At 43.4% G+C, this 23,844-nt stretch overlaps 1 protein-coding gene and 1 pseudogene across 6 annotated transcripts in view; one reads left to right on the top strand and one right to left on the bottom strand.

The window, feature by feature from the left end:
* GPCPD1 (glycerophosphocholine phosphodiesterase 1) overlaps positions 1-23,844 on the top strand; it is a 162,784-nt gene that overhangs the window by 68,212 nt on the left and 70,728 nt on the right. The gene's annotated exons all lie outside the window — the stretch shown is intronic.
* Positions 13,476-14,167, bottom strand: LOC100513891 (translationally-controlled tumor protein-like; annotated as a pseudogene).

Raw genomic sequence — 23,844 nt, 5'->3', positions numbered from 1 at the left:
ATCCGACGTTGCCATGAGTTGTGGTATAGGTCGAAGATGCAGCTGGGATCTGGTGTTTCTGTAGCTATGGTGTTTGCCGGCAGCTGTAGCTCTGATTCGGCCCCTAGCCTGAGAACCTCTGTATGCCACGGGTTCGGCTCTAAAAAGCCAAAAACGAGCAAACAAAAACAACAAACAAAAAAAAGAAGTTCAACTGGGCAACCAATGCAGGGCTCAGTATAAACAATTCCATTTAGAAGCAGCCAAGAGAATGGTCTTAACAGAAACGACATCCTTGGATAGTTTGGGACAGTCTCTTTGTCCAAGCATCTGATCCTGATAGCTCACACGACAAAACAAAAATGCTCTTGATATCATTTAAAAATTTTAGTTGAATCTTGCATAGAAACTGAAATAAACTGTCGGGAGAAAATCTAAAACATATTTTAGCCCTGAGATAGCTTTATTTCTCATAGAAATAAATATTAATGACTGGGTACAAGCCCTCCTGAGAGTTTCCTCAGGAACAGATGGGCCTGAGATCTTTGACCCTTGTGGTATCTGGTGACTCACTATATATGCAAAAATCATTTCAGTTGTGAAGATTTTCCAACACAGGCCTAGTCCCTGCAAAGCATATTTCTTCTCAGAGAAGTTTTTCTGCTCACTCACTGTTTTATGATTTTTTTTTTTAATAGATAGCATCACTAATATTATGTTCCAGTGAGTTTAAGTTCCAATATAATGTTTTGGTCTTGTATTCTTTTTTTTTTTTTTTTTTCTTTTTCCCACTGTACAGCAAGGGGGTCAGGTTATCCTTAGATGTATACATTGCAATTACAGTTTTTCCCCCCTGTTTTATGATTTATTGTGAAGGACTTGAAACATCTTTGGTTCCTTGAGGGATGATTTGAATTCACTTAACAAAATCTAGGCCCCTTCGTGAGCTAGACTTTCAGGATCTGTAATTCAACAAAGGTGATTTATGGCTTTTATGAATGCTGGAAGCTAAGATTGAATGCCACTGAAAACTTGCTGGATTTGTGATATATTAACAAAATAAAGAAGCTGTTTAAGGTATTAGAACAGAATTCAAATTCCTGAGTAAGTTTTAGCCAATTAAATGACAACTTCAGTTGCCTAATTATCAGGAGACTTATTTTCAGCTCAGTGTAAATGGCAGAGTTTTGCCATAGACATTAAAGTGAGAAGTTGTACTTTAAAGGCTATAGTTTATTAATCTCAAATTTTCTATGGATGTAAGAATTTTCGAAGTTCCTGTCATGGCTCAGCAGAAACAAATCCAACTAGGAACTATGAGCTTGTGGGTTTGATCCCTGGCCTTGCTCAGTGGGTTAAGGATCCGGCGTTGCAGTGAGCTGTGGTGTAGGTCGCAGACTCAGCTCAGATGTCATGTTGCTGTGGCTGTGGCGTAGGCCGGTGGCTACAGCTCCAATTCCACCCCTAGCCTGGGAACCTCCATGTGTCACAAATGCAGCCCTAAAAAAAAAAAAAAAAGAGGCAAAAAAATAAAAGAATTTTTATGTGCCCAGATCTAATCCGGTGTTTCATTCGTGAAACACCACAAATTTAAGAAGAATTTGCGTTCAAAGCTTCTTTTCTACTCCATCAAGACAATGTCCACCTCATGGGACTTTGGTCTTAGAGGAGGAAAAAAGAGAACAATAATAAGCTCCAATGAGAAACACCGGAAATGAGACTTGTCGTGAGAAAATCCTCCCGGTGCCTGCATGCTAGGTTGAATGCAACTGGGTCACAGAGGGCTGAGCTCAGCAAAACAGGAACTGTTCAGCTAAACACTTTCCACTGAAGGGGTTTTAAGAATATCCTTACTTTTAGTTTCAGATGCTGATTTCATCTTATCCATTTCCAGATACGGGAGCTATTGGGTGGGATTGGTCACATCCAGCAGGAGCTCCAGATAGGAGAGAAGCGGTTCATTGTTTATATAGCCTTTGATTTGTTTCAAATCTAACAAATTTCACGGAAGTCTCCTGATGGTGGAAAAGTCTCCCTTGGTGGGGGAAAAAAATGCTCTTGTGATGATGGAAAGAGCTGTTAAAAAGAGGCTAAAGGGAACAAAAGAGGTTTATTTCAGGTAGGATAGTCAGCGGGCGGGGGTGGGGTCTCTCCAAGTGGACACTAATTAAGTGAATACCTGAAGGAAGAGTACAGAATAAGAAATGTACTAGAAGAGCATCTTAGAAGAAGAAACAGCTTAGGCAGAGGCCCCTGAGTCTGAACAGGGCTGATGTAATGAGCCAGAGAGAGAGTGGTTTGAAATAAGCTTGAGAAGGTGGATAGGAGCCAGGTCCTGCTGCAGCTCAGAGGGCCCTACAAGTTTACACTGAATTTTTTTTTTTCTTTTTAGGACTGCACCTGCAGCATATGGAAGTTCCCAGGCTAGGGGTCAAATCTGAGCTGCAGCTGCCAGCCTACAGCACAGCTACAGCCATGTGGGATCCAAGCTGTGACTGCGACCTACACAGCAGCTCACAGCAATGCTGGTTCCTTAACCCCCTGAGCGAGGCCAGGGATTGAACCTGCATCCTCGTGGACACTATGTCGAGTTCTTCACCCACTGAGGCACAACGGAAACTCCGTATTTAATTCTAAGTGCAGTAGAAATCCATTTAAGGATGTTAAATAGACCATGGCATGAACAAAGTTTTATTTTAAGATATACCTATTCTCTATGCAGAGAATGGGGTGGACAGGGCAAGGAGATTGGGTGCTAACAAAGGACAGGTTTGAAAAGAGACTTTGAGGATAAAACTGACAGCACTGCTTTTTTTTTTTTTTTTTTTTGTCTTCTTGCCTTTTCTAGGGTCCCTTCCATGGCATATGGACGTTCCCAGGCTAGGGGTCGAATCGGAGCTGTAGCCTCCGGCCTACGCCACAGCCACAAACACAGCAACACAGGATCCAAGCCACGTCCGCAACCTACACCACAGCTCATGGCAACGCCGGATCCTTAACCCACTGAGCAAGGCCAGGGACCGAACCCACAACCTCATGGTTCCTAGTCAGATTCGTTAACCGCTGAGCCACAATGGGAACTCCTGACAGCACTTCTGATGAACTGAATATGCAGAATGAGGGGAAACTTGAAATCAAGAAACGCTAAAGTGGAGTTCTTGCTGTGGCCCAGCAGAAAAAATCTGATTAGTATCATGAGGATGGCAGGTGCTATCCTTGGCCTTGCTTGGTAGGTCAGGGATCCAGTGTTGCCATGAGCTGTGGTGTAGGCCATCAGCTACAGCTCTGATTCAACCTGTATCCTGGGAACCTTTAAATGCCGTGGGTGTGGGCCTAAAAAAACAAGAAAAAAAGAAAAAGAAAAATGTCCATTGGACTGAGCAACAAGGTGCTAGTTCATCGTTAACTGTGATGAAAACACTTTCGATGATGCAGTGGGGGCAAGAGCCAGGCCAGAGATGGGGTTGGTGGTGAAGTAGAGACAGCATGGAAAGGGTATGTTTCCAAGAATTTGGCTCTGATGAAAGCTGTTTAAAAACTCTGTGCTTAGAGTTCCCGTCATGGCTCAGTGGTTAATGAATTTGACTAGGAACCATGAGGTTTAGGGTTCCATCCCTGGCCTCACTCAGTGGGTTAAGGATCCAGCTATGCCATGAGCTGTGGTGTGGGTCGCAGACGTGGCTCGGATTCCGAGTTGCTGTGCCTGTGGCATAGGACGGCAGCTACAGCTCTGATTAGACCCCTAGCCTGGGAACCTCCATATACCTCGAGTGCAGCCATAGAAAAAACCAAAAAAAAAAAAAAAAAACAAAAACAAAACCTTCTGTGCTTCCCTACGTGTTATGAAAGAACAAAGCTCTAAGGTTCTTGTCACACTGCTATATGCTTTTCCTTTCCTGTTTTGATTGCAAAATTCTCTTTGTTTCAATTTTCAATTAGCACTAACTGGAAAATCACCTCCTTTCATCCCAGCACGAAACCTGGATGTTATTGTCCTGTAAAGTAACTGCTAATTACATTGGCAAAAGGAAACTTCCTGAAAGACTATGTCCTTGCTGAATAAATATATCATTTAGGCAATCCTGATTTCTTTCTTTCTTTTTTTTCTTTTTTTCTTTTTTTTTAGCAAGCAGTCTTTATTAAAGGAAAGCAGATAGGTCCCAGGGTTACTGGGAGTGGGGAGAAGAGCCCCCAACCCTGATTTCTTGGTAGAAGCTGAAAATATCTTTTTGTCTTCATAAAACCAATTAATTATTCAGGAGAAAAATTCCCTTTATAGTTCAGCCAAGAAATTGAAAATGAGCTTTTGAGGGCAGGGACAGCTTGTCTCCTGTTGTTGTGCAGGAATAACTTTGGAAGAGGAGAAATTGGTCTCTCTTCTCCCTTCTTTTCTTTTCTTTTCTGAGGCCAGCGAAGCTAAATCCTTATGGATACTAGTAGGATTCATTTCCGCTGGGCCACAGCAGGAACCCCACTCTTCTTACTTCAGCAAGATAGGTCAGGGATTATAAGATTTCAAGGCTTTCTACCCCATTTTCAGCTCCGGGACCCAAATTATCACTTGACTTTTCTTTAAAATGTTCCTGGTTCCAATATTTCATACCTCCTTCGTCTCTACTTTTCTCCTCTCAACATTTTCTTTTTCTTAGCTTAACTGAGCTCAGTTTCAAGATAATCCCCAACAACTGCCCGCCTCTTACTATTCACCTCCTCCCTCACTAATAGGGCTGATCTCTTGTGACTAATAGAATATTACAGAAATGGAGTTCCCGTCGTGGCTTAGCAGTAACGAGTCTGACTAGTACTCATGAGAACAGGAGTTCCATCCCTGGCCTCGTTCAGTGGGTTAATGATCTGGCGTGGCTGTGAGCTCTGGTGTGGGTCATAGACGTGGCTCAGATCTGGCATTGCTGTGGCTGTGGCTGTGGCCAGAAACTACAGCTCCAATTCTACCCCTAGCCTGGGAACTTCCATATGCCGCAGGTACAGACCTACAAATAAAGTAAAATAAAATAAAATAACATAAAATAAAATAAAATAAAAGGAATCCAGAAAACGGAGGTGTTGTACCCAAAGACTTGTCAAGGATCAGTGTTGCCCAAAGAATTAAATTATTAAACAACAACAACAACAAAAGCTGGTAATTGACCATTAGCATTTTCTCTTCTGAACTCTTGGCCACCTGTTTCAATCATAATTTTGTGTCTTCTATGGTAGTTACTTGGGCACTTGAGTTATTCCAGCTATGAAATGGTGACAGCCAATAGGATAATAGCCATCTTATTCTTTTGGACATCAGGGTAGCTCCATGCCCTATACTTCAAAGAGGGCTTCAATAAAGTTTGCAGGGCTGCTTTTATTTGGCTTTTAAGGAGAAACAGTAGTTCTCGCTGTGGCACAGTGGATTAAGAATCTCACTTAATTCCATATGCTGTGGGTATGGCCAAAAAGAAAAACAAAAAAACAAAAAAACCCAAATCAAGGTATTTTCCTTGGAGTTCCCAACATGGCACAGCACAAACGAATCCAACTAGGAACCATGAGGTTGCAGGTTCGATCCCTGGCCTTGCTCAGTGTGGTTAAGGATCTGGTATTGCCATGAGCTGTGGTGGAGGTCGAAGACTTGGCTCGGATCCTGTGTTGCTGTGGCTGTGGTGCAAGCCAGCAGCTGTAGCTCTAATTTGAACCCTAACCTGGGAACTTCAATGTGCTGCAGGTATAACCCTAAAAAAGCAAAAAAAAAAAAAAAAAAAAAAAAAAAAGTATTTTCCTTGTGGCACAGCAGGTTAAGGATCTGGTGCTATCACTGCTGCAGCTGAGATTGCTACTGTGGTGCATGTTCTATCCCTGGCCTGGGAACATCCATTTGCCCAGGTTGCAGCCAAAAAGAAAAAAGAAAAAAAAGAAAAAGAAATATCGACATCCTCTTATTTTTAATTTTTTTTTTTTTGGATCATGCAGTGTAGGGACGGAAGCTTTCAAACCACCAAAGATATGCTTCCCATCACTGTCTTTGGTCACTTTGATGACTCTTCCTTGTCAGGTTAACCTCCTCAGTCTTGGAGTGACTCAATTTTGATTAAGGCATTTAATGGTAAATACTTCAGACTTGGATGTTAATTATACCATTTCATAATGAAAATACTGGGAGTTCCTGTTGTGGCTCAGCGGTAACGAACCTGATTAGTGTCCACGAGGATGCAGGTTCGATCCCTGGCCCCGATCAGTGGGTTAAGGACCCAGTGTTGCAGATCAGTGAGATGAGGCTGGGATCCCAAGTTGCTGTGGCTGTGGCAAAGGATGGCAGCTACACCCCCAGTTCAATCACTAGCCTGGGAATTTCCATATGCTGCATCTTCAGCCATAAAAAAGCAAATAAATAGGAGTTCCCATCGTGGCGCAGTGGTTAACGAGTCCGACTAGGAACCATGAGGTTGCGGGTTCGGTCCCTGCCCTTGCTCAGTGGGTTAACGATCCGGCGTTGCCGTGAGCTGTGGTGTAGGTTGCAGACGTGGCTTGGATCCCGCGTTGCTGTGCCTCTGGTGTAGGCCAGGGGCTGCAGCTCCGATTCGACCCCTAGCCTGTGAACCTTCATATGCCGCGGGAGCGGCCCAAAGAAATAGCAAAAAGACAAAAAAAAAAAAGCAAATAAATACACAAATAATGAAAATACTCATTCTTCAGGGAGGTAGAGAAAGACAGGTTGTTTTGTTTTGTTTTTTTGCTTTCTTTGTCTTTTTAGGGCCGCACCCTTGGCATATGGAGGTTCCCAGGCTAGGGGTTGAATCAGAGCTATAGCTGCCTACCTACACCACAGCCAAGCAACTCAGGATCCAAGCCCAGTCTGCAACCTACACCATAGCTCACAGCAACACCCGATCCTTAACCCATTGAGCAAGACCAGGGATCAAACTGGCATCCCCATGGACACTAGTTGGGTGCATTAACCACTGAGCCACAATGGGAACCCAAAAGCAGGTAGATTTTTATAAATATTAGCCTTTGGCAGGGCCTCTGGCTGGCAACAAGATGGTATTTGGGAAGTTAAAGAAGGGTCTTTGGAGCTGAGTGATTCTGGGCTTATCAATTGAATGTTTCTACTGGACAGTTAAGAATAGGAACATGCTTTATTATCAGAACATACTGGGATATGGTACTAAGAGAATCAATAAAACCAAAGCTTATTCTCTTGACTTGTAACACCTACTATTTTAAGGCTGTTCTAGTTGGAGAGCAAAGTGTGAGACTTAGTATCTGGTGTTTCTATAGAAGCAGTCTCTGTGTTTGCAGATAAGTTGCAACCTCCACAGCAACCACTCTCAAACAATTAAAACAGACCTAAACCCATCCTGTCTCCTAAGTAGTTGAAATTTCACAAAGTAAAAGTGAGAAAAGTAAGTGCAGAGGGAGCCTAAGATTTGATCCTATATCTGTGTTGACTGGGCATAAAATAAGTACTACACAGATGTCTACAGAGCTTTTTTTTTTTTTTTTTTTTTTTTTTTTTAGGGCAGCACCTGCGGCATGTGGAGGTTCCCAAGCTAGGGGTCAAATTGGAGCTACAGCTGCCTGCCTACACCACAGCCATATCAACGCGGGATCCAAGCCATGTCTGCAAACTACATGCCAGCTCACGGAAATGCAAGGCCAGGGTTTGAACCCACATCCTCATGGATTCTAGTTGGGTTTGTTAACCACTGAGCCGTGAAGGGAACTCCGGGTTTTTGTTTTGTTTTGTTTTGTTTTTAGGGCCGCACCTGAAGCATACGGAGGTTCCCAGGCTAGGGGTCCAATTGGAGCTACAGCTGCCAGCCTACACCACAGCCACAGCAACATCAGATCTGAGCCACATCTTCAACCTATACCATAGCTCATGGCAACACTGGATCCTTAACCCACTGAGCAAGGCCAGGGATTGAACTCAAAACCTCATGGTTCCTAGTCAGATTCATTTCCACTGCACCACGATGGGAACTCCTAAATAAATAAATCTTAAAAATAAAAAAAAGAAATTCAGAATACTGGACCCAGACATGCTGAATTAGAAAATTAGAATCTACACTTTGGGAATTCCTGTTGTGGCTCAACATTAGCGAACCCGACCAGCAACCATGAGGATGCGGGTTCAATCCCTGGCCTCACTCAGTGGATTAAGGATCTGATGTTGCTGTGAGCTGTGGTGTAGGTCACAGAGGTGGCTTGGATCTGGCATTGCTGTGGCTGTGGTGTAGGCCAGCAGCTATAGCTCCAATTAGACCTCAAGCCTGGGAATGTCCATGTGCTCCAAGTGCAGCCCTAAAAATACCAAAATAAAAAAAAAAAAGAATCTGTACTTTAATTTTTTTTTTGGGGGGGTGTGTTTTCTGGGTCCACACCTGCAGCATATGGAGGTTCCCAGGCTAGGGGTTAAATCAGAGCTGTAGCCACCGGCCTACTCCAGAGCCACAGCAACACAATATCTGAGTCTCGTCTGCAACCTACAACACAGCTCACGGCAAAGCTGGATCCTTAACCCACTGAGCAAGGCCAAGGATCGAACCCCCAATCTCATGGTTGCTAGTCAGATTTGTTAACCACTGAGCCATGATGGGAACCCCTGCACTTTATTTAATTTTTTTAATTTTTATTTTTAAATTTTTTGCTTTTTAGTGCCTCATATGTGGCATACAGAATTTCCCAGTCTGAGGCTGAATCGGAGCTGCTGCAGCTGGCCTATGCCACAGCCACAGCAACCCAGGATCCAAGCCATGTCTGCAACCTATACCATAGCTCTCTGCAATGCCGGATCCTTAACCCACTGAGCAAGGCCAGGGATGGAACAGCATCCTCATGGATATTAGTCAGGTTCTTAACCCACTCAGCCACAGTGGGAACTCTCAGATTCAGTATTTTTAACATTATGCCATATCTGCTTCCTTTCTTCCTCTCTCCACACCCATACACATATATGCAAACTAGCAATTATCTGAACCATTTGTGTGTAGGTTGAATCCATCATACCCTTTACCCTTTTATACCTCAGCGTGTATTTCCTAAGAACAAGGATATTCTCTTATGAAATCACGGTAAAATTAATGAATTCAGAAATTTAACATTGATATAGTACTAGAGTTCTCTGTGGCACAGCTGGTTAAGGATCAAGCTTGTCACTGCAGTGGCTTGGGCTTGGTTGTGGCCAAAAAAAAAAAAACCCTCAAAAACATAGATATAATACTCTTACCTAATCTAAAGTCCATATTCCAGTTTCATCAATTGTACTCAAATGTTCTTTACAGGAATTTTTTTCTTGTATAGGATCCATTCCAGGAACACATGTTATATTTAATTGTCATGTCACTTGAGTCTCGTTTACTTCAAAATATTTTCTTGACTTTACTTTCCAAGACAAAGAAAGATAGAGTGACATTTTTGAAGATTATAGGCCAATAATTTTTCTACCTTTCTTTATTTTTTTATTTATTATAGTTGATTTACAATGTTCTGTCAAATTCTACTCTACAGCAAAATGACCCAGTAATACATACATACACATATTATACATATATAATATATGTATAATATGTATATTATATATGTATATATTCTTTTTTTTTTTTTGGCTTTTGTCCTTTTTAGGGCTGCAACCATGGCATATGGAGGTTCCCAGGCTAGGGGTCTAATTGGAGCTGTAGCCACCGGCCTACACCAGAGCCACAGCAATGCCAGATCCGAGCTGTGTCTGCAACCTACACCACAGCTCATGGCAACTCTGGATCCTCAACCCACTGAGCGAGGCCAGGAGTTGAACCCACAACCTCATGGTTCCTAGTTGGATTGTTTCCACTGCACCACGATGGAAACTCCTATATATATATATATATATATATATATATATATATATATATATATACATATACACACACACACACACATATATGTACATATATATATATATATATAAATTCTTATTTTCACATTATCCTCTATCATGTTCCATCACAAGTGACTAGATACAGTACCCTGTGCTATTATTATTTTTTTGGCTGTACTCACACATGCAGAAGTTTCTGGGCCAGGGATAAAACCTGCACCACAGCAGCAACCCAAGCCACTGCAGTGACATTGTCAGATTCTTAACCAGCTGTACCACCAGAGAACTCCTTTTTTTTTTTTTATTGGATTCTAGTTATACATTTTTGCCTTGAATACTCCATGTGCTGTTGTGTCCTTCTGCCTATTTTCTCTAAACTATAATTAGTGAGTTTTAGAAGGTTTGTGCATGAAATATTTTGACAGGAGTGAGACTAAGGACTCAATATAAAAATTTCAGATTCTCGGAGCTCCCGTTGTGGCTCAGTGGTTAACGAATCCAACTAGGAACCATGAGGTTTCGGGTTCGATCCCTGGCCTTGCTCAGTGGGTTGGGGATCCGGTGTTGCCGTGAGCTGTGGTGTAGGTTGCACGCATGGCTTGTATCCTGTGTTGCTGTGGCTCTGACATAGGCCGGCAACTACAGCTCTGATTCGATCCCTAGCCTGGGAACCTCCATATGCTGCGGGAGTGGCACTAGAAAAGGCAAAAAGACAAAAAAAAAAAAAATTTCAGATTCTCAGAGTTCCCATCGCGGCTCAGCAGTTAAGAAAACCAACTAGTATCCAAGAGGATGGAGATTTGATCCCTGGCCTCTCTCAGTGGGTTAAGGCTCTGGAGTTGCCCAGAGCTGTGGTGTAGGTTGGCAGCTAGAGCTTTGATTCAACCCCTAGCCTGGGAACCTCCATATGCCACAGGTGCAGCTCTAAAAATACCCCCCAAATTAAGATTCTCAGGCCCAATACTCTTTGCCCTATAGGTTAAAATATGTTCACTCCCAAGTTGAAATACCCAAAAAAGTTTTGTGCAATATTGAAAAGTTTGGAGTTCTCGTCATGGCACAGCAGGAATGAATCCAACTAGGAACCATGAGGTTTTGAGTTTGATCCCTGGCCTTGCTCAGTAGGTTAAGGATCCAGTGTTGCCATGGGCCGTGATGTTGGTCTCAGACACAGCTTGGATCTGGCATTGCTGTGGCTGTGGTGTAGGCCGGTGGCTACAGCTCCAATTGGACCCCTAGCCTGGGAACCTCTATTTGCCGCGGGAGCAGCCCAAGAAAACGGCAAAAAGACAAAAAAAAAAAAAAAAATCATAGAAAGGACTTTTTGTCAGGTACAGGTTTCAGATAACTTTCAGATTATACCACTGACCTGGGTAAGAAGAAAATAAATAATTTTTTTTTTTTTTTTTTTTTTGCTTTTTAAGGCCACATCCAGGGAATATGGAGGTTCCCAGGCTATGGGTTGAATCGTACCTACAGTGCTGGCCTACACCACAGCCACAGCAACATAGGATCCAAGCCACATCTGTGACCTCCACTACAGCTCATGGAAATGCCGGATCCCTAACCCACTGAGCAAGGCCAGGGATCAAACCTGCAACCTCATGGTTACTAGTCAGGTCATTTCTGCTGTGCCACAATGGGAACTCCGGAAACTAAAGACTTCTAATGGAGGAATTCCTTTGTGGTACATTGGGTTAAGGATCCAGTGTTGTTACTGCAGTGGCTCAGGTCGCTGCTGTGGCATGGATTTGACCCCTGGCCGAAGAACTTCCACATGCCACAGAAAAAGAATTCCAGTGGAAAACCTGATGGCTTCATAAAACTGTTAACAGAAGATTAAGATCAAGTTTGGTTGTATATAACTAGGTGAAATAACAAGTTATAATTTGCGGGGGGGGGGGGGTTAGGGTTCCTGCTGTGGTGCAATGGGATCAGTGGCATCTCTGAAGTGACAAGAAGCTAAAAGGAAGGAAGAACTGTGGTGCAGGTTGCAGACGAGACTCTGATCCTGAGTTGCTTGGCTCTGATGGAGTCTGGCAGTTACAATTCTGAATGGACCCCTACCCTGGGAACCTCCATATGCACCCTTCTCCTCCTGGGTGTGGCCCTAAAGACAAAAAACAAACAAACAAACAAAAAGTTTCCGAACACCATACAGAAAAATAAACTCAAAATGGATTGAAGACCTAAATATAAGACCGGATACTACAAAACTCTTAGAGGAAAACACAGGCTGAACACTCTCCACATAAACCACTGAAATATCTGCTCAGATCCACCTCCTAGAATAATGACAATAAAAACAAAAATAACCAAATGGGACCTAATCAAACTTAAAAGTTTTTGAACAGCAAAGGGAACCCTAAACAAAATGAAAAGACAGTCCAGAGAATGGGAGAAAATATTTGCCAATGAAGTGACTGACAAGGGATTAATCTCAAAAATATATAAATACCTCCAGCAGCTCAATACCAAAAAAACAAACAACCCCATCAAAAAAATGGGTAGAAAATCCAAACAGACATTCCTCCAAAGTTGGCTAAAAAGCACATGAAAAGATGTTTAACGTAACTAATTATTATAGAAATGCAAATCAATACTATGAGGTACCACCTTACACCAACCAGAATGGCCATCATCAAAAAGTCTACAAACAATACATGCTGGAGAGGGTGTGGAGAAAAGGGAACACTATTACACTTGGCGGGAATGTAAATTGGTGCAACCACTGTGGAAAACAGCATGGAGAGTCCTCAAAAAACCAAAAATAGAATTACCGTTTGATCCAGAAATCTCATTTCTGGGCATCTATCCAGAGAAAACCATGACTCGAAAAGATACGTGTACCCCAATGTTCATTGCAGCACTATATATGATAGCCAAGACATGGGAGCAACCTAGATGTCCATCAGCAGAAGAGTGGATAAAGAAGATGTGGTACATATAAACAATGGAATAATCTCAGTCATTAAAAAGGAATGAAATAATGGCATTTGCAGCAACATGAATAGCCTTGGAAATTGTCATGCTGAATGAAGTTAGTCAGATAATGAGATACCAACATCATTTCCTATCACTTATATGTGGAATCTAAAAAAAAAGGATACAATGAACTTAGCAGAACAGATGCTGACTCACAGACTTTGAAAAACTTATGGTTTCCAAAGAAGACAGGTTGGGGTGGGGGGAGATGTGCTGGTGGTTTGGGGTGGACATGCTGTAAAATTGGGTTATGATGATCGTTGTAAAACTATACATGTAATAAAATTCATTGAGTTAAAAAAAAAAGGAAGAGGAGTTTCCTTTGTGGCTCAGTGGTTAACGGATTCCAACTAAGAACCATGAGGTTGTGGGTTCGATCGCTGGCCTCGCTCAGTGGGTTAAGGATCCAGCGTTGCTGTGAGCTGTGATGTAGGTTGCAGATGCAGCTCAGATCTGGCGTTGCTGTGGCTCTGGCGTAGGTCAGCAGCTACAGCTCCAACTGGACCCCTAGTCTGGGAACCTTCATGTGCCTCGGGTGAGGCCCTAGAAAGACAAAAAGACCAAAAAAAAAAAAAAAAAAAAAAAAAAAAGGAAGAAAAGAAAAGCAGTGGCCATCCAGTTATGACAACAGGTGATAGATCCAAAATAACAGCCACATTTGTTACCATTTTTCCATTACAAAGCCATCCTTAAGGAAAACCACACATGGGGTCACATCATCCTCAGTGCAGTCCAACAGAGCAACCACGCCATCTGGATTCAGATTTTCACCGATAAAGAACTGATAGTTTTTGAAATTAGCAAGGATGTGCTTGATTTGTTCTGTAGCTCATGTCATAAAAGGTTTTACTCTCTCTGGTCTCTATTGTTCAAGTTACCCTTTGATTGACTTCATGTATTCTTTAATGTACTTTTTTTTTTTTTTAAGATCCGCACTCATGGCATATGGAAGTTTTCAGGTTAGGGGTCCAATCGGATCTACAGCTGCCAATTTACACCACAGTCCCAGCAACGAGGGATCCAAGCCACATTTGTGAACTACACCACAGCTCATGGCAGGGCCACAATGGGAACTCCTTTTGATGTAATTCCTGTAGGCTTCTTTTGTGAAGCTGGTTTCCTGCAAGTTATGGTTCATGACAATATTGACACCAGTGATTGCTGTGATTTTGGTACCTTTGACATCTGGACACTTCCACCAATGAGCAAGTCATCAGTGTCACCCTCTGTCCTACTGACCATCTTCCCCTCCACTTCCAGCTCATCCCTGATCTCCTGGATCTTGTAGATATTGGAGAACATCTCACCATGGCTGATGAGGTCCTGGTAGATGATCATGGTGGGAGGGCTGGAGGGAGACGACCGAGGCACTAACTTAGCAGGAGCCCAGAGCCAGGTGCCGCTGAAGCAGTGCTCTCAGGGGAAGGGGGAGCGGGTGGAAAAATCAACCTGTACATTCTTTATTTTATTTATTCCTACTCTGTCCACTTTCCCTCCATCACAATACTTTTTTTTCTTTTTTTTTTTTTTTGTCTTTTTAGGGCTACACCCATGGCATATGGAGGTTCCAGGGCTAGGGATCGAATTGGAGCTGTAGCTACCAGCCTATACCACAGCCACAGCAATGCGGGATCTAAGCTGCACCTGTGACCTACACTCCAGCTCACGGCAACTCTGGATCCTTAACCCACTGAGCAAGGCCAGGGATACAATCTGCGTCCTCATGGGTATTAGCTGGGTTGGTTAACTACTGAGCCATGATGGGAACCCCCATCACAGTACTTTCTGATGTTATCTTGCAGATAAGCTATTTGCACACAATACTTTGTCTCAGAGAAATGCAAACTAAAATAACAGGAAAGAAAAATCTGATCATTCCAAGCTGACACTGATGTTGAATCAATTAGCTATAGTCAGGGAGGCTGGCCTCTGAGCACAGAGCTGGCCACTGAATAGATGAGTGCAGTTTCTAAGCAACAAAGAGTTGTTGAGAGTCCCATAGTCACTGCAAGGAAGGCCTGAAGTAACTCTCAGTCTGGTGAAAGTTTAATATGAAAGGAGACCTTTGGGGGGAAAGACGCTGATGGTGGGATTCACTAGAGAAAGGAATTGAGTCTCCCACTCAGCAAACCTGTGGGTCTTGTGTGTGTGAGTTCACAGGCTTCAGTATGGTTTAGGTCAAGGCTTATCAGACTTTTAGAAATCTTGATCCAACAAAGTAACTGTAGGAGTTCCTGTTGTGGTTCAGTGGGTTAAGATCCTGACATAGAGAGTTCACATTGTGGCTCAGCGGTAATAAACCTGACTAGTATCCATGAGGATGTGGGTTTGATCCCTGGCCTCCCTCAATGGATTAAGGATCCAGCACTGCCATGAGCTGTGGTATAGGTCACAGACCCAGCTCGGATCCTACATTGCTGTGGCTGTGGCATAGGCTGGCAGCTGTAGCTCCGATCAATCCCTAGCCTAGGAACTTCCATATGTCACAGGTGTGGCCCTAAAAAGAAAAAAAAAAAAAAAAAAAGAACCTGACATAGTGTCCTTGAGGATTTGGATTTGGGTTCAATCCCTGGCCTTGCTCAGTGGGTTAAGGATCCAGCATTGCCATGAGCTGTGGTGTAGGTCAAAGGTGTAGCTTGGATCTGGCCTTGCTGTTGCTGTGGTGTGGGCCAGCAGCAAGCCTGGGAACTTCCGTATGCCACAGGCATGGCTATAAAAACTAAAAAAAAAAAAAAAAAAAAAAAAAAAGACAGGAAAAGAAAGTAACTGTATTTCTCACTTTTCTTGTGGCTAGTAAATATGTTTTCAGGAATCATCACCCACTCCACATAGACTTTGGGGAAATTACTTGTGGTCAAGGTTCTGATAATTTACAATACAGGAAAAGAAAGTCTCTCAAGGAGTTCCCGTTGTGGCTCAGCATTAAGGAACCCGACTAGTGTCCTTGAGGACGGGGGTTCGATCCCTGTCTTTGCTCAGTGGGTTGAGGATCCGGCATTGCTGTGAACTGTGGTGTAGGTTGCAGACACGGCTTGGATCCAGCATTGTTTGTGGCTGTGGCGCAGGCCGGCAGCAACAGCTCCGATTGGACCCCTAACCTGGGAACCTCTATATGCTGCGGGTGTGGCCCTAAAGAGACAAAAAAAGATGAAAAAAAAACCAAAAAAACAAAGTCTCTCATATGAACAAAAACAAGGAAGGGAATGAGGGCGTTACTGGAAGGGATGCAATGGGGACCACACTGCCCATCTTTCAGAGGTTGTCTCTGTGCTTCCCTCTTTACCTATGTCTGCCTGTCTCTTCCTCTTCCCATTGCCTTCCCCTGTGACTCATCTTGGACTTGGCCTGATTATTTACAAACTCCTGGCCTAAATATAGAGCAGTCACTTCCTTCTCGGTATCTGTTATGGAATAAAATGTGTCCCAAAACAAGTTATGTTCAAGTCCAACCCCTGTATCTCTGAACATGACCTCATTTGGAAATAGAGGCTTTGCAGATACAATCAAGTTAAAATAAGGTCATCAAGGTGGGGAATCTAATATGACTAATATTCTTAGAAGAGGAGAAGAAACAGAAATAGATACAGAGGGAAGATGATGTAAAGAAGACACACAGGGACAAAGACGGAGGCAGAGAGTGGAGTAAGGTGTCTACAAGCTGAAGAATGCCAAGAATGGGAACACCAGAAGCTAAGAAAAGGCATGGGCCAGATTCTCTCCTAGTGTATTTAGAGCAAGCATGGCTCTATTGGCACCTCGATTTTGTGCTTCTGGCCTCTAGAACTAGCACAGAGTAAATTTCAGTTGTTTTAAGTCACTGAGTTTGTGATACTTCGTGACAGGCATTCTAGGAAACGCGGTATTCTAGCTGAAGTTGCTAGGATGCTGAGTATCTTCCCTCTGATCAGGTGCCTTACCCTGATGCAGTCAGAGGTCAGTTAAGCTTGCTTCCCAGTCTGGTAACTATGAGTGGGACACTTTGACCTACATGTCTAGTATAGGAAGGCTAGCAGGACCCATTAGAGAAAAGCCAGTGAGTGTGGCCAGTGGCTTGATGACCTAGAGGGGGAAGCAGGACTCACCTTCTGTACCCTCTTGGGTTGAAGCTTGAGTTTCAAGAGAGCACAATGTACTCCAACAGAAAGCGTCCCATTTCTTCAACCGTAATGAAGTAGTCTTGTGATTTTATTATGCAGGAAAGGGAAGCTTTCTGGGGTCAAACACCAACCACTGAAATAATATCGGCCAATACTGCATTATTTTGAAAAAACATCTTTATCTCTTCATGCTTGCTTTTCTCGCAAGATATGGTTCCACAGGAAAAGTAACACTGGCTAATAAGCTAGCTACTCCAAGACAAAATTATGCCGCCTAAAATGGGCTACTCATGAATTTTTTTTTTTTTTTTCCTTTTTAGGGCTGCACCCACAGCTTATGGAGGTTTCCAAGCTAGGGGTCCAATTGGAGCTCAGATGCCAGACTACACCACAGCCACAGCAACACCAGATCCGAGCCACATCTGCGACCTACACCACAGCTCGTGGCAACACCGGATCCTTAACTCACTGAGCAGGGCCAGGGATCAAACTGGCATCCTCATGCATCTTAGGTTCGTTAACAGCTGAACCACAAAGGGAATTCTGAATTTTTTTTTAATTTAAAGGGCCGCACCTATAGCATATGGAAGTTTCCAGGCTAGGGGTCAAATTGGAGATGCAGCTGCTGGCCTATAGCACAGCCACGGCAACATGGGATCCAAGCCGTATACATCACACCTTGCAGCAACGCCATAGCCTTAACCCACTGAGCGAGGCCAGGGATCGAACTCGCATCCTCATGCATACTAGTTAGGTTCTTAACCCGCTGAGCCACAACGGGAACTCCTATTCATGAAATTATTAATCTGGGCCCTTTACGGCAGTAAAAAGCAGGACAGAGATTTAAAAAACAAACAAACAAACAAGCAAACCCCACATCAGCACTCAAAGATGTGTCTGGCATATTGTGTTTCCGTCATCAGACTGAAACAGCTGAAATGGGAAAAATCTTTCTCTGGGGCTTTTTTGCCATTCTTGGAACTCCTTCACACTGCAGCTGGGAAAATAGGCCTCATGACATACAGATATAGATATAAATCATCACCTGTTCATGAATAAATAAAACCTGAATTTGAGCCAGAACAGTAAATCCATTCTCTTTCAGTCTGGGAGATGTAGTGTGCTGGTACGTGCCCAACAACCAGTTCTCCCAGGAGGAAGGACCTGATCTGCAGCTTTTGCTGATTTCTGACTCCTACCATGGCTTATTTCAAGTCACCAATCTGAAGGCTGTGAACTTGAAGTTGGGAGAACACATGCACCACCCACACATAGTTAGCTCCCACACAGGATCCATAAGAATTTGTTTAATAGTTGTACCTGATGTCTATAGACAACTTTAAAAAAATTGTTTTCTTGGGAGTTCCCATTATGGCTCAGCAGAAACAAACCTGATGAGTAACTATGAGGCTGCAGGTTTTATCCTGGCCTCGCTCAGTTGGTTAAGGATCCGGCGTTCCATGAGCTGTGGTGTAAGTTGCAGATCCAGCTTGGATCATATGTTGCTGTGGCTGTGGTGTAGGCCAGCAGCTGTAGCTCTGACTGGACCCCTAGTCTGGGAACCACCATATGCCACGGGTGTGGCCCTAAAAAAAAAAAATAAAAGGAAAAAAAATAGTACTTCAAACATAGTTTGGGAGGATTTACTAAGATAACACATGTTAAATTCTCAGCATGTTGCCTGCTATACAGTCATCCTCTATTTCAAATGCAATAAATCTTCAGCGTGGAACATTAAAAAGTACCAATGTGCCAAAAAAAAGAGAAAATTTTAAAATATTTTCAATTGCTAATAATCTTGATGCAGAATTCTGGTTCTGGCTTAATATTATTTATGAAGAGAAGTCCAAGCATATAAAATACATTTTTGGAGTTCCCGTCATGGCGCAGCAGAAACGAATCTGACTAGGAACCATGAGGTTTTGGGTTTGATCCCTGGCCTCGCTCAGTGGGTTAAGGATCCGGTGTTGCTGTGAGCTATGGTGTAGGTTGCAGATGCGGCTTGGATCCCAAGTTGCTGTGGTGTAGGCTGGCAGCTACAGCTCTGATTAGACCCCTAGCCTCGGAATCTTCATATGCCGCAGGAGCAGCACTAGAAAAAAGGCAAAAAGACAAAAATAAATAAATACATAAATACATAAATACATAAATAAATAAAAATAATACCCCTCACGAATGCTGCAAGAAGATGGGGAGAGTTTTGTGGTGGCTCAGTGGGTTAAGAACCCAACTAGTATCCATGAGGATTTGGGTTCAATCCCTGGCCTCACTCAGTGGGTTAACAATCCAGTGTTGCCGCAGCTGCTGTGGCTTTGGTGTAGGTCAGCAGCTACAGCTCCAATACAACCCCCTAGCCTGGGACCTTCCATATGCCATGAGCATGGTCCTAAAAAGACAAAAAAGAGAGAAAAGAAAGATAGATGGGGTGAGAACTAAGTCAGGCATATTCACAGTTAGGCAGAGCTTAAATGTTTCTTCTAAACCACGTGATTAGTAAGAGCTCCATGGAACATTGTATTAGAAAGGACAGTGGACAGAGTTCCCGTTGGGGTTCAGCGGTCAACGAACCTGACTAGGAACAATGAGGTTGTGGGTTCAACTCCTGGCGTCGCTCAGTGGGTTGATGATCCAGTGTTGCCATGAGCTGTGGTGTAGGTTGCAGATGCAGCTCAGATCTGGCATTGCTGTGGCCCTAGTGTAGGCCAGTGGCTACAGCTCCAATTAGACCCCTAGCCTGGGAACCTCCATATGCCACGGGTGTAGCCCTAAAAAGCGAGGGAAAAAAAGCAAGAAAGGACAGTGGAGCCTCTGCTCTGGGGGGTACAGGAGGGCTGTGTGTTATTTTCAGTAAATGCCAAACTCTACACCATTGGACTGAGGGTTTTCAGTAAAAACAAAAAGTGAAACTGTTTTTTTGTGGTTTATTTTTACCTTTTTTTCTTTGGCTGAACCCTGAGCATGGGGAAGTTCCCAGTCCAGGGATTAAACTTGTGCCACAGCAGCAATCTGAGCCCCTGAAGGGACAATGCTGGATCCTTAAACTGCTGAGCCACCAGGGAACTCCGATACTGTTTTTGTTGCAAAAATTTCACAACGTTTTTAGTCAAAATGAATTTTTTGTTTTGTTTTTGTTTCCTTTGTTACCACAATTTGTTACCTTAATTCTGTATTTAGAAGGTAAGCTTGTAGTTTAGTTTGCTTGAATATGTTTTTTTCTATTGTTCGCAGGCATGATTTAAAAACGAACACACAGGAGTTTCCTGTTGTGGCTCAGCAGCTTAAGAACCCAACTAGTATCCATGAGTATGCAGGTTCGATCACTGGCCTCGCTCATTGGGTTAAGGATCCTGCGTTGCTGTGAGCTGTGGTGTAGGTTGCAGATGTGGCTTGGATATGGTGTTGCTGTGGCTGTGGTATAGGCTGGCAGCTGTAGCTCTGATTCAACACCTAGCCTGGGAACCTCCATATGCCATGAGTACGGCCCTAAAAAGCAAAAAACAAACAAACAAACAAATAAACAAAAAGAATATTTGAAAAACTGAGAAAAATACAAAAAAGGAGCAACTTCACATATGTCCTACTACTTTTTTGTGCATTCTCTCAGGCTCTTAAAAAAGGCATGCCAACAGGGCTTGCCTTGCAGCAGAGAGGGCTGAAGATCTGGTATTGTCACTACTGTGGAGCAGGCCACTGCTGTGGGACAGGTCCCATCCCTGGCCCTGGAAACTTCCGTATGCCTTGGATGTGGACAAAAAAAAAATGATATACCAACATATATTTCTATAAATACATGCATATATCAACCTCAAAAGAAATTTTTTTTTGCCGTTTTAGAGCCACACCCACAGCATACAGAAGTTCCCAGGCTAGGGGTTGAATTGGAGCTGTAGCTGCTGGCCAACGCCACAGCCACAGCAATATGGGATCTGAGCTGAGTCTTCTACCTACACCACAGCTCACAGTAACACCAGATCCTTAGCCCACTGAGCGAGGCCAGGGATCAAACCTGCATCCTCATGGATACCAGTCAGGTTCATCACCAATAAGCCACAACTGGGAACCTCAACAAAAAAATTTTTTAATGTGGGATCATATTATGTATTCTACCACTAGCCTTTTTTACTTAACAATAGACTGTGGACATCTTTTTAAATGAGTATATAAGGAGTAATTTTGATTAATTTCTTTAAGTGGCTGTGTATTTCCTGTATAAATAAATGAGCATCATTTATGTAACCATTGTCAAACATCCCATTGAAGGATGTTTACAGTGTTTCTATCTTTTTTTGTTTGTTTGTTTGTTTTTGGCTGCACCCGGGGCATGTGGAAGTTCCCAGGCCACGGACTGAACCCATGCCACAGCAGTAACCAGAGCCACGGCTGTAACAACACCAAATCCTTAACCTGCGTAACAGAGCCCTGAGGGAACACCCGAAGAGCTCTTTTTTTGTTTGTTTTTAGCCATGCCCACAGCACGTGAAACCTATGTCACAGCAGCAACCCAAGCTGCTGCAGGGATAACACTGGATCCTTAATCCACTGCACCACAAGAGAACTCCTGTTTCTACTTTTTTTTTTGCTTTTGCTTTTTAGGGCTGCACCCACGGCATATGAGGGTTCCCAGACTTAGGGTCAAATCAGAGCCACAGCTGCCAGCCTACGCCAGAGCCACAGCAATGCGGGATCCAAGCTGAGTCTGTGATCTATACCACAGCTCATGGCAACGCTGGATCCCCGACCAACTGAGTGAGGCCAGGGATCAAACCCCCATCCTCATGGATACTAGTTGGATTTGTTTCCACTGAGCCACAAAAGGAACTCCCTGTTTCTACGTTTTATTTGTGTGTGTGTTGGGGGGTAACTTCAAAGATACTACATGAATATTTTTGGTATGTCTTTAAGTGCCCATGTTAGTATTTCTGTAAAAATGCATCTCTAGAAATTAATTTTTTTTCTTTTTTCTTTTTTTTTTTTTGGCCTTTTCTAGGGCGCTCCTTCGGCATATGGAGGTTCCCAGGGTAGGGGTCCAATCGGAGCTGTAGCCGCCGGTCTACGCCACAGCCACAGCAATATGGGATCCGAGCCACGTCTGCAACCTACACCACAGCTCACTGGCAATGCTGGATCCTTAACCCACTGAGCAAGGCCAGGGATTGAACCCGAAACCTCATGGTTCCTAGTCAGATTTGTTAATCACTGAGCCACGATGGGAACTCCTAGAAACTAAATTTCTGAATTGAAAGCTACACACACAAATTTTTCATAGCTATGCTCTAAATAGTCTAATAGTCCAAAAGAGTCAAGTGCCAGATTATTCATTTCCTCACATCCTTCCAAAACTGAGTGTAATAAATTCTTAACTCTATGACTGATAAGTTTCTGTGCTTTCCCCTTATTAAGGATTCTTGGAGGATTTCCCGTTGTGGTTCAGTGGGTTATGAACCCAACATAGTGTCTGTGAGAATTCATGTTTGATCCCTGGCTTTACTCAGTGGGTTAAGGATCCAGTACTGCTGCACAGACATTGCTCGGATTCCTGCATTGTAGTGGCTGTGTTATAGGCGGGCAGCTGCAGTTTTGATCCCTATCCAGGAAACTTCCATATGCCACAGATGTGGCCGTAAGAAGGAAAGAAAAAGAAAAAAGTAGGCTGAAGGCCACAGAACTAGAGATGTGAGGAATAGATTGCTCTGTTGGCTGCTAGCAAAGATTTGGCTCTGGAGTCAGAGGGGACCATCCTGAGGTTTGCAGAAATAGACTCATGCTTGCTCTCAGACCAAAGGACTACACACAGTGTAAGCTTGTGGCTGCAGTATGGTGGTGTAGGAAGATGGCAGACCCCTTTATTTTGGCTCAGGGCAGTGTCCTCTATACTAAAAGCAGGATGAGGAGGGGGTTGCATCCCTAAGAATAGTTTTGTGCTCAGCCCTGTGCCAAATTTCAATAGTCATGTGAGATTAAAAATTTGTGATTCTGAAATCCCTTCAGAGTCTACTAAAGATTAGATATTCCTGGGAGTTCTCATTCTGGCTCAGTGGGTTACGAAACCAACCATTATCCATGAGGATGCGGGTTCGATCCCTGGCCTTGCTCAGTGGGTTAAGGATCTGGCGTTGCCGTGAGCTGTGGTGTAGGTGGCAGACAAGGCTCAGATCACTGGTTGCTGTGGCTGTGGCTGTGGCTGGCAGCTGTAGCTCTGATTTGACACCTAGCCTGGGAACCTCCACATGCCGAGGGAGTGGCCCTAGAAAAGACAAAAAAAAAAAAAAAAAAAGAATCTGGAGATGATTTAAAATATAAGGTAGGATGTACCTAGATTACATACAAACTCTATGCCATTTTTTATTTATTTATTTTGCTTTTTGGGGCCTCACCTGAGGCATATGAAAGTTCCCGGGCTAGGGGTCCAATTGGAGCTACAGCTGCCATCCTGTGCCCCAACCACAGCAACACCAGACCCCAGCAGCATCTATCTGTAACCTACACCATAGCTCACAGCAATGCCAGATCCTTAACTGACTGAGAGGAGCCAGGAATCAAACTTGCATCCTCATAGATCCTAGTTGGGTTACCAAGGAGCCATAACAAGAATTCCCACTATGCTCTTTTATATGAGGGATTTGAACATCTTCAACATATAAGTATTTTAGAATCTGCAGGGAGGAGTGGTCCTGAAACCAATCCCTCATGGCCACCAAGGGATGATTGTACCGAGGAATCAACACTTTTTTGAAAGCAAAAAAAGCTTTCTTGGCTAGTACAGAATTCTCAAGTTTCTTGATTCCTTAGGATTGCCAAAATGAGTGTTAATCTCCTACAAAAGAAATTTGAGCTTGCATTACACAGAGGGGTGCCTGTTTTGGCCACAATGTTACTGAATTCAAGTTTAGCTGCTGACCACATGAAAGCCCATATGCAAGAGACAACCTCTCA

The sequence above is a fragment of the Sus scrofa genome, chromosome 17, assembly GCF_054392235.1.
Source record: "Sus scrofa isolate SSC_HxYL_T2T_F1_AM1 chromosome 17, Sscrofa_HxYL_maternal_Yorkshire_Landrace_v2.0, whole genome shotgun sequence".
NCBI classification, from domain to species: Eukaryota; Metazoa; Chordata; class Mammalia; order Artiodactyla; family Suidae; genus Sus; species Sus scrofa.
The sequence above is the reverse complement of the archived record's forward strand: the minus strand, read 5'-3'. Positions and strand labels throughout refer to the sequence as shown.